We start from the raw sequence: 14,707 nt of genomic DNA, 5'->3' as shown, positions 1-14,707 counted from the left end.
TTATTTAAATAATTCACAAATACAAAGGTTTGTTTAGACTATAAAGTGCAAATGTGTTCACTTCTAAAAGACTTGAAATTATAAATATTATGACGTGGTAATGTGAATGTAAAAATTATATATATATATATATACTTCGTCTCAAATTGACGATCATTCAAGATCCATCAATTTGAGGGGGCATATTAGGAATACATATGTGGTTTACTGTTAATTAGAATTTAGAAAGTTCTTAGGTATTCTTGTAATTACTATTATATAACCTTTATCTATATAAAGGCTCTCGGTCTGTACAAATGACAAGATTAATAATATCATACTATCTGTTCTCTTTATCTTCTTTAGCATCTTGCAGTTCTTCATGGTATCAGTTTGGCTTCGATCCTGAGCCATGGCGGATTCGGCATCCTCACAACTTCAAGAAAGAAGCGGGAGCCAAGAGTCCGACGAAGCCACGATCTCGGCGAACTTGAAGTTCGTCGTATCTAATCTCCGTAATCTGGTATCTGCGTCCTTAACTCCGGACAACTTCAGCATCTGGAAGTCGCAAATCTTGAAGACGTTGCGGGCTAATGGATTTCTGAAATTTCTTGATTCTAAATCCCCACCGCCGTCTCAATTTGTGATAAATTCCTCTGGTGCATCGGTCTCTAATCCGGCGTACGCTCAGTGGTTACAGACGGATCAAAATCTCTCTGCCTCCATATGTTCGACAATTTCGACCTCAATTCTTCCGTATGTCATCTCTCTTGATTCTACGGCGGAGGTTTGGGCGGCGCTCGAAGCCAGATTTCAGGCGTCGAACAGATCGCGGGTGATACAGCTCAGAAATTCGCTTCACAATGTCTCGCTCAAGAACAACTCGATGACGGCGTATCTCTCGGAGATTAAGACCATCGTTGATCAAATCTCGGAGGCAGGATCTTCAGTCGATCCCGAAGATGTCATTCACCACATACTCAATGGGCTCCCACAGATCTACCAGTCGTTTAAGTCCTCAATCAGGACCTCAATCTTTCCTCTCACGCTTGAACAGATCTATCCTCTGTTACTGAGCGAAGAAATCAACTTAGCAGCTGATGCAGCTCGGTTCTCGTCTATTCAAGATCCTACGCTAGCACTGTTTAACCAAAGAGGAAGAGGCCGGCGACCTAAAGCCAAGAACTCATACAACCACTCGACCTCCAGCAAAACGTCAAATGTGGAGTCGTCTTCAACAATACCTCCGCAACGAGCAAACGCACTCTCTGCGGTATCTTGTCAAATTTGCTACAAGAAAGGGCATTCGGCTCAAACATGTTGGCATCGTATGAATGCTCAATATGTGCCGTCCAGCAAGAATACAAACGCGGCGTTTCTTGCGAGCTCAGACTCACCGGACACCACCTGGTTCTTGGACTCAGGGGCTTCATCACATTTAACCAATTCATTGGAAAATATGTCCATAGCTCAGTCGTATCATGGTGCAGACAACGTCACGGTAGGAGACGGCAATTCGGTGCCAATAGCGCACACAGGGTCTGGCATCTTACCGACCCCCAGCCGTAAGCTGCGCTTGTCACAACTCCTTCACACTCCATCCCTTAAATTCAATTTATTATCTATCTCTCAACTAACTAGAGACAATAATATCTCTATAATTTTTGACCCTAATGGTTTTATGTTGAAGGATCTTGCGACACAACAAATTTTACTCACAGGACCATGTAACGGAGGCTTGTACAAAATTCCACTTCACCAGCCACAGCTCAGTCCGCATGCATTTTCCGCTTCCAAGAATGAGGCTCAAGTCTGGCATCACAGACTTGGGCATCCTCATAAAAGAATTTTCGATTTCATTTCAAATAGTTATCCTGTATTACATATGAATAAACAAACTTCTGATTGTTCTTCGTGCATTGCCTCTAAGTGTCATAAGCTTGCGTTTGACAATTCTCTCAATCGTCAAACACAACCGTTGGCTATCATCCATTCGGATGTCTGGGGGCCTGCACCTACATCTTCTAATCAAGGATTTAGATTTTATGTTCTATTTGTGGATGATTTTTCTAGATATTCGTGGTTATTTCCAATTCAATACAAATCTGATGTTTTTCAAACGTTTGTTAATTTCAAGAACCACATTGAAAGGTTTACCTCGCATAAAATCAAGATTCTGAGGACAGATGGCGGATCAGAATATGTGAATTCTGAGTTCAAGAATTACCTAACTACTCATGGAATTGCACATCAGTTATCGTGTCCATATACTCCTGAACAAAATGGGCTGGCCGAAAGGAAGCATCGCCATATAATCGAAACAACTCGGACTTTGTTGCACACGGCAGCGGTACCTCATGTTTACTGGCCTGATGCGGTGCTTACTTCAATTTTTCTTATTAATAAAAAAAAATATCGGATTTAACATGTTTTGGTTGATGGCTTGGATGGCAGATGGAGCGGATCACATAAACGCACGGAGGGGGGGAGGTGCAGGGTTCGAACCCCGCTGAAGGCGCGGCCATGCGAGTTCGGTTGGGCGGAAGCGGGCTCGGGCGGGGCCGGTTCCACGCGGACTCGAGTTCGCGGGGCTGGTTCTGGCTGCTGGGCTGGGCCGGAGGGGGTTCTGGCTGGGCTGTGCCAGAGCGGGAGTTCTAGGCGGTCTGAGCCGGAGCGGGTTCTGGCTGGGCTGGCCTGTACCGGAGTGGGTGTGTTTTTTTTTCTTGACATTCCGGCGAAAAAAATTCCGCCAGAAATATTTTTCCTGCGGAAAATCCGCCTGAAATGTTTCCGGCGTATTATTTTGTGCAGTAAGGCCTTTTACGACGAGCGTCAAACCGGCGGAAATATTTCCACCGGAAATGTTAATTTCCGACGGATTTTGGCCAATTTTCAGGTTAAAATTTCAACCGAAAAATGACGTTTTTCCTGTAGTGAAACCGTTGTCGGTGGAGGGGGTCGGAAGGACCGTAGTCATCGGAGGAGGTTAGAAGGACCATAGTCAGTGGGCGAAAAAGGTTGGAAGGAACGTAGTCGGTGGGCGATAGAGGTCAAAAAAATTGTTATCTAGCTACGGATGTCGGAAGGACTAAGTCGGCGGGTGACAGTAGTCAGAAAGACTGTTGTCTGGTGAAGGAAATTGGAAGGATCGTAATCGAATGGCGACAGAGGTCATAAGTCCAATGATGGTGGAAATATGGCATCAGGTAGAAGTCTGATGAAAGTTGGCGATGGGCAAATGTCAGGCGACGAACGGAAGTCTTGTGTCAAGTAGAAATCCAGTGATGTGTGGAAGTCAAACGTCAAGTTGAAGTCCGATGAAAGTTTAACGATTGGCAGAAGTGCGACAACGGGTGGAAGTCTGACATCATGTAGAAATATGGCGGTGATCTGATGAAGGTCGGGCTGATGTCTGGCGATGATCAGCGGCCGTGTGGAAGTCTGGCGGTGGTCGGCGACTGGGCAGAAGTCCGACGGTTGTCGGCGGTCGAGGCATAATTCCGACGGAGGTTTACGGCCAAGTGGTTGTTCAACCGCGGATAGTGGCCGGCGGTGGTTCAACGAAGGTTGGGCTGAAGTCCGACAGCGAACGGTAGCTGGGGTAGTGGTCTGACGATGATCGGGTTGACGTCCATCCGCCGTTGGAGGCCGGGCGGTGGTTTGATGATGGTCGGGCTACAATCCGACAGCGAACAGAGGCCGGGCTATGGTCCAATGAGGGTCGGGCTAAAGTCTGGCGGCGAGGGACTAGTGAAAGTTAGACAATGAAAAATGGCTGAGCGATCGTCCGACGATAGTCGTGGGTTCGCCAGCAGTGGTGCTGGAGCTCTTGAAACCTCAGAGCTCTCTCCAATCTCCAGCCCCTAGGTCTATGGGCAAGTTCAGAGTGCTCCATCAGATGGCTCATATTGAGAGTAGGGGTCAAATTGTAGATTTTTATGAGTGTCACACCCCATAAATATTGAAAAGATATGGGGGCAAGTTTGAAGTGCTCAATCAGATGGCTCGTATGTATTTCCCTCTATCAAAGAGAGTTTTTCAGCAGTTTAATTATCATAACGATGTTGGAATTCACCAATCTTGGGCTCGTTGGATTCTTATCACTGAGCCACTCGATTTGACTATAAGCATGTCGTATTTGAATATCATTTTGTCATCCAGATAATGCTTTGATTCTTTCAAATGTGGTTTAGGCCCCCGATTTAGACCCATTTGGACTCGGGTTGGGTCGATTTTGGTGTCATAAAGTTCATCTCTTTGATATGTTTAGTTTGGCTATAAGTTTGATGAAATTGGAATTCAGATGATCCCAATTTCAATTTTAAAATTTTCCAACTTGAATATGCCTCTCGATTCGTGCACGATCAAAACAATTTTAGATGATGTATGAAGTGTATCTTAAAATATCTTGCCCATGCATTTAACACTTATTACTCCAAATCAATCGTTCCTTATAACTCCCAATCAATATACTTCTTATAACCCCTCATGAATTACATGAATCATTCACCCCGATTCCTTATAACTCTCAATTAATCTCCAAGTCTTTATGACTCCAATCAATGAATTATGTGGATCAGTATGATATCATATGGAGTTATCATATCATGTATATGATATCATTTAGTACTTTATTTACAATGCAACAAAATCATATACAAACTTGTATGATAAAAGCTTATAAAAACAGGACATAATGTATTTTTGATAGATTTATGAGAAATAAAATTTATATAAATCAGAATCATTGAAACTATAAGTGAGAGAGTCCTAGGCAAAATTTAGTCAACTGGTTACAAGCTACAACTAGGACTAGTATCACACTAAAAATCTTTCATTTAAAGGAAAACACGTTCGCCCACCCTCTTATGCATGGTATTATGTTTTAAGACAAAAATAACTTTATAATTATAGTGTTAACATTCAACATTATTTACTTACATGCAAACATTTTTATTATTATTTTGTAATATAAGTCAATATCATTTATGAAATTATATCCCTTCTAATCAGTAAAAACACGTTCGCCCACCCTCTTGCAAAATCTTTCCACTCCCCCTAATTGATCATTAGGATGTAAAGGAGCATTCCAATCATTAACCAATACACCCACATATTTAAGATCATCAAACCACATATTTTGAACCATCAAATTAAAACATTCCATATAAATCAACAAAAGCTCTAACCAAGCATGTCATAGACCTCTTTTATCGCGGAACCATAAAATCAATGTCCGCAATATCACAATGCAAGATAATATTAAAAATGCTTCATAAAATTCAAATTAAGAGATGAATCTCATAATTATAATGTTAAAATTCATACACATCATCCAAGGATCATTAATAAAATAAACAAAATAAATTACCCTAAGGTGATTGCCTACTAATTCTAGCTAGTAGTGCTACCATACATAAAAAAATTAAGTTGTATATACACATTGTTAGAGGAGTTTGAGCAAAATCTTCATAATGACATCAAAATAATAATTCCAAAAGCACTAGATCTTGCTAGAACAATTAGCAAAAGAGCTATTAAAACCCAATCAAAATTGAACACGTAACAATATGTTTGCAAAAAAATAATAATATTAATAGGACTAATAATTGAATATTATGATCAATACTTCATAAATTTTGTGCTCTAATAACTAAAAGTTCATTTCCGACAAGAACATTAAAAATAAAAAATTTAGATTTCATTTGTGATAATTTTATTATTTTTTAAATAATTTTTTAGTTCAAAAAATTTGAGCTCAAAAAATATTTGTACTAAAAAATTACTTTCAAAAGCAATAATAAAATTGTCTAAGAAAAATAATCTTAAATTAAGATGAACGGAAGATTGAGACATTGCTATCCAATGAAGAGTTTCAAATTAAAATTATTATTTTTTATATATTTTATCTTTTAAACATTAACAAAAAATTCATAATTGTCTTAAGATCACCGACTGATTAGCTTTTATAAAGAGAATGAGGACATTGAAACTCAGCCACCCTTACCAAAATCTCAAAAATTTACAAGGTAGTAAGAACATCAAACAAAAATTTGACTATAATCCTCAGTGCTCCGAAAAATTATTAGGTCCGGCCATCAAACTTAGAAATAGGTCCGGATATCCACTAAAAATTTTACGTGTGGAATGTACACGTGTCTGCAGAATTTTAAGTCAAGTGCATCAAAAGTGTAGGTACAGCACAGTCAAAGCGCACCCAAAGCGTAGTCAAAGCGTAGTCCATATGGCAACTTTTTAGTGGATGTCCAAACCTATTTTCTAGATCCGGTGACCTTACTTAATAATTTGCCCAGTACTTGAGAGTACATTATGTATATGCTTTGGATTATTTAATTCTCATAAAATCTTCCTTAAATATCTGCAAGAACTTGTAATTCTTAAATTGGTTTTTTATTTTTGTTTTAAATGCTTCAAGTATTCGGTATCTGGTTAATAGCGGGTCCAATGCTGGTAAGTTTGTTCAAAAGAGTTTTTTTTTTTTTTTTAATAAATCTTCTACTATAGTTTTAAATAAATTTTTATTCTTATATACTAAAAAAATGCTTGACAATCTTTTTTTTTTATTGATTATATCATGACAACAGCACAGACGAAAATTTTAAGTATACCTTTTTTGGGGGGACATTTAGGGGTTGTTTGGTTACTTTGGTAGCACTCAATATTTAATTTAAATAGGATTTTGTAAATCCTCTAAATTCTGATTTCGAAAATCACGAAAAATATTTGGTAAGATTCATGGTAAATCTTATTAAATCTCGTATGATTGTTTGACTATAGAGCGGATTTAACAAGCGGACTTTTCCTCTGAAGCCAATAGATTTCGTAAATCCCACAAAAAATAGGATTTTGGAAATCCAAGATTTAGAATGAAAATGTGGAATTTTCCGTCTATGCCGGCTTTCATTTGTCGTGATATTTTATTTTGCATTTTAGGTCATTTCTCTGGATTGCGCTCAAATCCGTTTCAAATATGGCATAAATACTGCTACCAAACAGCCATTTAGATAGGAGTGTTAATATTGGTCACGGCAAAAAAATCCGACAGAAAAATTTCGGGTTTGGGTTGACTGACCCGAACATGATGCGGGTCGGGTTCGGGTCCATAAAATAGACCCGTTTGCAAAAACGGGCCAGGTTCGGTTGACTAGGAAACCTGGGAATGACCCGGAAAAACCTGTATACCCGTTCTGACCGCTCCTGCCTGTGTTGCCTACCCTACCTGTCCACCGGTTCTGGCTGCCCGGTTTGCTTTCCTGTCCCGGCTGCCCGGTCTATATGCATAGCACGCGTAGCTTGCCAGTGTGGTCGCGCGCATCGAGCCGCAACCTTTGATGCGTGTGACGCACGTCGCATAGCTGCATCGCATGCCGCGCCATCGCCAACGACTGTATCGAGCCGATCGCTACCCCACCTGTCCCACTTCTCGCTGCAACTACTGAACGTCGCTGCCGGCTGCAACTGTCGAACGTCGCTCCCCGCTGCAGCTTCTGAACGCCCCGTCTGTCTTGCTACCGGCTACCTCAGCAGAAACGAGTAGGGTTTGGGTCCGAAAAACCGACCCGTATGCAAAACCAGGTTGGGTTCATGTTGACCCGAATAATGTCGGGTCAGTTCCATGTTCAATCAGAACCCGACCCATAACCCGAAATTGACACCCCTACCTTTAGATCAATTAAGGCAAAATCATATACACATCATATCCGTATGACTCGAACCCAAAATAGTTAAATTAGTTGCCAAAACTCCCAACGAATAGACCAAGTTGAATTACATGCATTAAAAATGCCTTCACATGTCTTTATCTATTTGGGCCAATATATCATTATTATGAGAGATTTTATGTGCGCGGTTTAAGGTATAAATTAATTTAATTTATATATTATCGTAATATGATTTCATTTTAACAGACTCACTGTGGATGAGTGGATCTCATTTTAACTTTAAAAGATCCAAAGAATACAATTTTTTTTTTTTTGGGGAAATTAAAGAATACAAATTTTCACATTATATAATTTATTTATCGTACAATAACACAATCAATGTGGCATCAATCTGAACGTTTGACAAAATTTCAAGCAATGATATGGACAACACTCATGCAATGTAGCTGGCACCATTAAATTCTGGTCTTTTTTTTTTTTAATGGGGTAATTTTTAGTTAGGTAGGTGTTGAGGACAGCACTATTCTGAGCACTTGAACAGCACCGCCGCAGGCAAGCAAAGCTGAACACCGCTAGCTGGAATGACCCAAAGCTTTTTGTCCCTTACAGCTAAAGCATTGGCTTCAAGGGAACATTTTTCTGAATAAAATTTGTGACTGTGAAGAGAGAGAGAGAGAGAGATAAAAGAAAAGTCTATCGATTTCAATCAAACTATCATATCACTAAGAAAAAATAAAGATAAAACTTAAAGATGTTTTCTTCTCCTCTTTTATGTTTCAAAAGGCCACTGCAATATTGAATTTAATCATTTGTTTAAAGTTTTATTACATTTTATTCAAAAATTATAATTATAATTATATTTTTTATAACACATGTTGTTGCGTGGTAAAAAAATTGATTTATTAAAGTGCAAGTTTTACATATCAATGTTGTATAAAAATTCAGTAGTTAATTACGATAAAGTTATAAGATCAGAAAAATTTTTCATATGATAAACTCAAAAAAGAAAAAAAAACTATAGGGACTGCTGGGTTTGAAAATTCACTATATAGTAGAAGATGTAAGAATCTTTCTCCTTTTCCTCATAGTTGAAGAAGATGAGATTAATTAAGATCAAATATCTTATTTTTTCTTCGGGAATATAGAAATTAAGTCTATGGATATATAGAACAGCAGAGCTTGATTTCTCATGTAGAAATTACAAAACTCTGATATCTAAAGGCAAACAATTAATATCCAACTATATGAATAAATCTTGAAAGTAGTCTGAAGATGCTAGCGATTATTAGAGATGGTCGTCGTCATCATAGTTGTTAATGACGATAGCTAGTGGCGGTCATCAAATATATTAGCAAGAAAATTCTAGAGAGCTATTTAGTTCTCATAGCTATTGAGCCTCTAGCTCCCTAGATAATGGTACTATATTTATAGCTAGGATCATTAGACGAACATTTTAGCAAGGAACCATAATTCAAAAATGTCATCATATAGTCCATATTGATTCCCTTTTTTTATTAAGTATTCTTTCAACACCCAAGTGTCTTAATGATGTCAAAATTAAGTGATTTTGGACTCGTTGGATTCATGTCGTCGAGCCGCTCGATTCAACTATAAGCATGTCAAATTTGAAATTTAGATGATCATAATTTTAAACAAAGATAATTTCTAATAACAAATATATATTGCACTAAAAGTTTCATTAAAATTTATTTATTATTTTAATAAAATATAATTAATAATTAGACTTATAATAATTAATTAATTAATTAATTACTACTATTTAATTAAATATTGTTTACACTACTAATTACCTAAATAAGAATCTACATTTTACTTTGTATTAATTAAGTTTTTTTAAATTAATGTCTATTAAGAAATTAAGAATTAATCTAATCCTCATAGCGGGTTGGCTTTCGGATTCTTCGTGGGTAATTAAGTTTTTTTTAAATTAATGTCTATGAAGTAATTAAGAAATAATCTAATCCTCATAGCGGGTTCGCTTTCGGATTCTTCGTGCCCGTTCGTGTCAGGTAGAGCTTCGCCGTTCGGCTTTGCTGGTACGCGGGGGTAGAGCTTCGAACAAGTCGCTTGCCATTGCCTGCCTAGGGTTTGCTTTTCCCTTCTGCATGAAGCTTCTCCGCCTCCTCCTCCGACGTTGTTCCTGTCGGATCCGAAGTCGCGCCGGGAGCTCGCCGCAAAGGTAACGATATTTCTGCCCTTTCGCGCGCTTCTTCGATCGGGTTAACGAAATCCGCAAAAAAGGCGGAAGAGCTCGCTGGCTGTGAATGCAACTTTCTACCTTTCGCGCGCTTCTTTCAGGCAAATCCCATAAATCCGCCGAACCGAGGGATTTAGTAAATCCGGGATTTAAGCCATAAATCCGTAAATCCGGGATTTAGCCATCGCCAGGATTTAACGTGCGCACAAAAACCGTTTGGCTGGATTTAGTGTAAATCCAACTTAAATCCCGCTGTAAATCCGATACCAAACAGCCCCTTAGGGTTATGATTTGCGGCGAGCTCCTCCGCCTTGTGCGATCGATTCAGGAACTTCCCTTTTAGCGGACACGACGGCCACGATTCCATTGATTGTCTCTCCCATCGTGCGCAAGTTCGCCCTCTCCAAATTGTGCGGACATTCTTTGTTATTTGGCTCTTTCGGTCTCTCACTCTCAAGTAAGTTCTCTCCTCTTGATTTCTTCACTATTCCCTCTCGCGTTCATGCTTCTGAGTTGCATCTAGTTCTCAAGAAAATTGGTAACAATTTTTATTTTACAATCCTTTTGGCTTATTTCCTTTCTTTAGTTAAATTTCGTAACTTCGAACACATTGTTCCTGATTTGTTTAAAGTTTCTTCATTGCACAAATGCAGCTTTAAAAGCTTATACAAATTGGATGGCATCTACATTGCCATTAAATTTTTTGTTGCCTTGACAACAAAGTGTTTTAAATGAGAGAGAATTTGATATGAAAATGACTTATCTATCTTTTATATAAAATTTGAAGAGCATTTGAAGAAGGGTAGAAGGTTAGTCATTTACTTATTATTTTCTATGTGATAAATTTCTTTAGGTTAAAGCATGAATAAAAATTGAATAAATCTCTACGAAAGAAGTTTATGACAATACAAAGATGGAATAATTACATTATTAAATTTGTTCGTTAAAATAATCCTTAGGAGTAGATTCGGTGTTCATGTCAATACTGAATATATATATATATATATATATATATATATAATTGGACTTATAATATTGTATAGTGTAATTTACTCATTAATTGAATGTAAACTTGATAAAATATTTGAATGATTTTAATAACACATATGAAGAGGTTGATGAGATGCAAGAAATTTAAGAGGATGTGCAAGGGGAACTTTTATAAACTCAAACACTCATAGTACACCAATGGTGTTTGGTGATAATATTGTCGACAAAGATGAAACAATTATATTTGATAGACTGTTGAAGGACTTACAATGTGATTTGTGCCCTGATTCATTATATATTTTATAGGCTGTTGAAGGGTGCACAATATGGTTTGTACCCTGATTCATAGTTATTTATGTTTTATGCTCTTGTAAAGTTATTACATATTAAAGTAATTAATCATTGTACAAATAAATCATTCAACAAAAGAAGATAAAACTAGCACCCTCTTTTCTTTAAATTTCAAAATTTCATCTAATATTAAAAATTTGAATAAAATCCCATTTTTTTTGCTTTTATTAAATTTCCAATGATTTGACGGTTTAAAATCATGAATACATAATTTTGATAGTTTAAGAAAATGGCACGTGTTAAGTTTATAAATAGATAAAATCTGAATATTATGTTATGTAATTTCTTAAAAAACTTTCAAATAAAATACGAGGAGACAATGAGCATTTTTAGAATTAGGATTTAATATAACAGAATATCTACACCCTTATGGAGTTCTTGAATCTACATATTTATATACAAACCTTACCCTTGCTTTCTTGTATGTGGAGAGGTTGGTTCTAATGATTTTTAGGGATAAGGTTTTTGTGTGATTTGTTGTCAAATGGGTGATGGCATGTACTAAACCTATACACTACTGAAACGCTTCTTGGATGGATCAAACTTTTTTGAACGGCAAAGTGAAGCGCTAGTTTAACAACCTGGCTTCACTCCTTTGCCTTTTCTTTTGCTCTAGCCCTGCTCTTGTCAGCTAGGTTTCTCCTGACATTACCAACGAAGCCTACCTTTTTTTAGATTCTAAAAAGGCATCTAGTCTTTTGCAAAATGGAATGGAGGTTTCATTTCAATCCGACCTTAATTTGCAGGTACAATGAGGCCTCGACGGGAGGGTCACTCCTACTTACTTTAGAATAGAAATAGAGAAAGAAGTGGGATTCTAAGTCATCTTTTGTCTTTCCACCAATGAAAAATAGAATACTTATAACAATGTGATAATTTTTTTTCTAATGGTCCATAACTCGCTAATTGATGCCAGATGAGTGGAGAATGAGTGTGTTGATTCATATTTTTAAGAATAAAGGTGATGCACAAGATTGTGCGAATTATATAGAGGAATTAAGTTAATGTGTCATACTTTAAAACTATGGGAGAGAGTTATGGAGCATAGGTTGCGGCGTGACACTAATGTTTCTCAAAATCAAATTTGATTCATGCCAGGTAAGTCTATTATGGAAGTATTCATTTATTGAGAGGTTTTATGGAGAAGTATAAAGAGAACACGGAGGATCTACATATAATTTTTATTGATTTATAGAAAGCATATGATAAATTTTCAAGAGAAGTGCTATGAAACTATACATTAGAAAAAGGGTTAAATATGCTTATATTCAAATCATTAAGGATATGTATGCAGGAGCTATTACTTGTGTTCAAACACAAGGTGGTTTGACCAAGTATTTTCTTATTTCAGTTGGATTACATCAAGGATAAGCCATAAGTCCATATCTTTTTGTTTTAGTCATGGATGTTCTCACTAGACATTTGCAAGAGGTTGTACCCTGGTGTATGTTTTTTGTTGATGATATTCTTCTTGTTGATAAGATTAGAGATGTAGTTGAAAGTAAACTTGAATTTTGGAGGTCAACCTTAGAGTCTAAATGCTTTCGTTTGAGTAGATCTAAAACTGAATATTTGGAGTGCAATTTTAGTAATAATAGATCTAGTGGGGGGATTGTGACTTTGGGTGATCAAGTCAATAAGTGTACACATTTTAGATATCTTGGGTCTATTGTTCAGAGTGATGGTGAAATAGATGAGATTTTATTAGTAGAATTCAAGTTGGATGGTTGAAGTGGAGGAAGGCATCGGGCTTGTTGTGTTATAGAAAAGTCCCTCTCAAACTTAAGGGAAAATTATATAAGGTGATAGTGAAACCTGCAATGCTTTATGGTGCAGAATTTTGGCCATTACAAGAGAAGCATAATATTAAGTTAAGTGTTGCAGATGAGGATGTTCAGGTGGATGAGTGGCTTTCCTCTTAGAGACAAGATATAAAAGGAGCACATACTTGAAAAAGGTTGGAGTAGCTCCAGTGGAAGATAAAATTAGAGAGAGTCGCCTTAGATGGTTTGTTCACATAAAACGATGGCCTTCCGATGAGCCGGTTAGGAAAATAGATGTATTAGATTTGATTTATTTTAATAAAGGTAGAGGAAAACCTAAAAAGACTTTGTTAAAAATATTAGAAATATCTTTCTTTATTAGATTTATATGAGAATTTGACTCATAGCAGGACATAATGGAGAAAAATAATTTATGTAGCCGACTACACATAGTGAGATAAAGGCTTGTTGTTGTTGTTGTGGTGGTGGTGGTGGTGGTGGTGCATACTTTTTTGGCTCTTATTGTTTATTTCATGAATTCATGGCATTGTGTATCCAATATGTGCATGAGGTTTCACGTAAACTTGTTCAAAGTTAAAAAACTTTGCTTATAACATGTCTTATCATGCTTACGTATGATACATAACAACCTTATATTGACAACATTTGGTGTTTTTGATATTTAATGGGTTATGGAGATTAATATCAATAATTTGGCACAATATTGAAGTAGAATTAGTGATATAATTGGGTGGGCTAGCTAAGTTCTATTAAGTAGAGCATTAGGGGTTGGCACGAATAAGATTCAAATATGGTTGTAACATTTAATATGATATCTAATATATTTTAGGTTTTAATGTGAAGAAGGTTTGAACAATATTTTATTGTGTATGTTCATAACTTGTTCATTATTTTTAATTAAGGTAAATGTTTGAACAATATTTTATTGTGTATGTTCATAACTTGTTCATTATTTTTAATCTAGGGTTTTCCTTTAATCTCTTTCGTAATCGATAACTATCAATGATGAATATATTTAATCTTAAATAACCAAAAGTATAAAATCATTAACCTTGAATTGGGGTTTTAAATAAATCAAGTCCAGTTGAGAAAGTACTGGATCAAGCTCGTGCTTGTTCAGAAAAAAAAAAATCAAACTTGAGCTTAAGCTGGCGCTCATTTGACTCTTTGTGGTAGTGTTGAAACATTATATATTTAAAATTATAGTTATTTGAGCTTAGCTTGAGCTTTGTTTGTTTGATAAACAAATGAGTCCTATTAAGTTTATTAACAAGAAACAATTTCGAGCAACTTATCGGTTATTTAAACAAGTTTTATCTAGCTTATTAAAGAGCAACTTATTAAATGAGCTACAAAGAAGCATAAATAAGTAGTTTGTGTTCATAAATAATCGCAATCTAACATGGAAAATATTTAGACTATCAAATAATAACATATTAAATAAAATTGGAATTAAGTCTTAGTGAGCATATTAGCAAACCTTAATTAAGATTCTTTATGAAATTGTTCACGAGCTTTAAATGATATTGTTCATGATCATAAACGAATGAGCATTGAGTTGTTCAAACATATTCATTTAGCAACTGAGTGTTTATAGAAATGTTCAAGCTCATTCAATAGTTAATTAAATAATCAGGAATGAGCACTAATAGTGCCAAGCTAATAATAGCTTATCAAGCATATTCATTCATTTGCATCTTTGC

The 14,707-nt window shown here is 36.4% G+C and overlaps 1 protein-coding gene across 4 annotated transcripts in view; it reads left to right on the top strand.

The window, feature by feature from the left end:
- Positions 1–9,654: 9,654 nt before the first annotated feature.
- Positions 9,655–14,707, top strand: part of LOC110101081 (N6-adenosine-methyltransferase non-catalytic subunit MTB) — a 29,229-nt gene continuing 24,176 nt past the window's right edge. For all 4 annotated transcript variants that reach the window (XM_020828861.2, XM_020828857.2, XM_020828851.2 and 1 more), the window contains exon 1: positions 9,655–10,336. The gene's annotated coding sequence lies outside the window, so the exon portion shown is untranslated. The remainder of the gene's footprint in view (positions 10,337–14,707) is intronic.

The sequence above is a fragment of the Dendrobium catenatum genome, unplaced genomic scaffold, assembly GCF_001605985.2.
Source record: "Dendrobium catenatum unplaced genomic scaffold, ASM160598v2 fragScaff_scaffold_1553, whole genome shotgun sequence".
NCBI lineage: Eukaryota > Viridiplantae > Streptophyta > Magnoliopsida > Asparagales > Orchidaceae > Dendrobium > Dendrobium catenatum.
The sequence above is the reverse complement of the archived record's forward strand: the minus strand, read 5'-3'. Positions and strand labels throughout refer to the sequence as shown.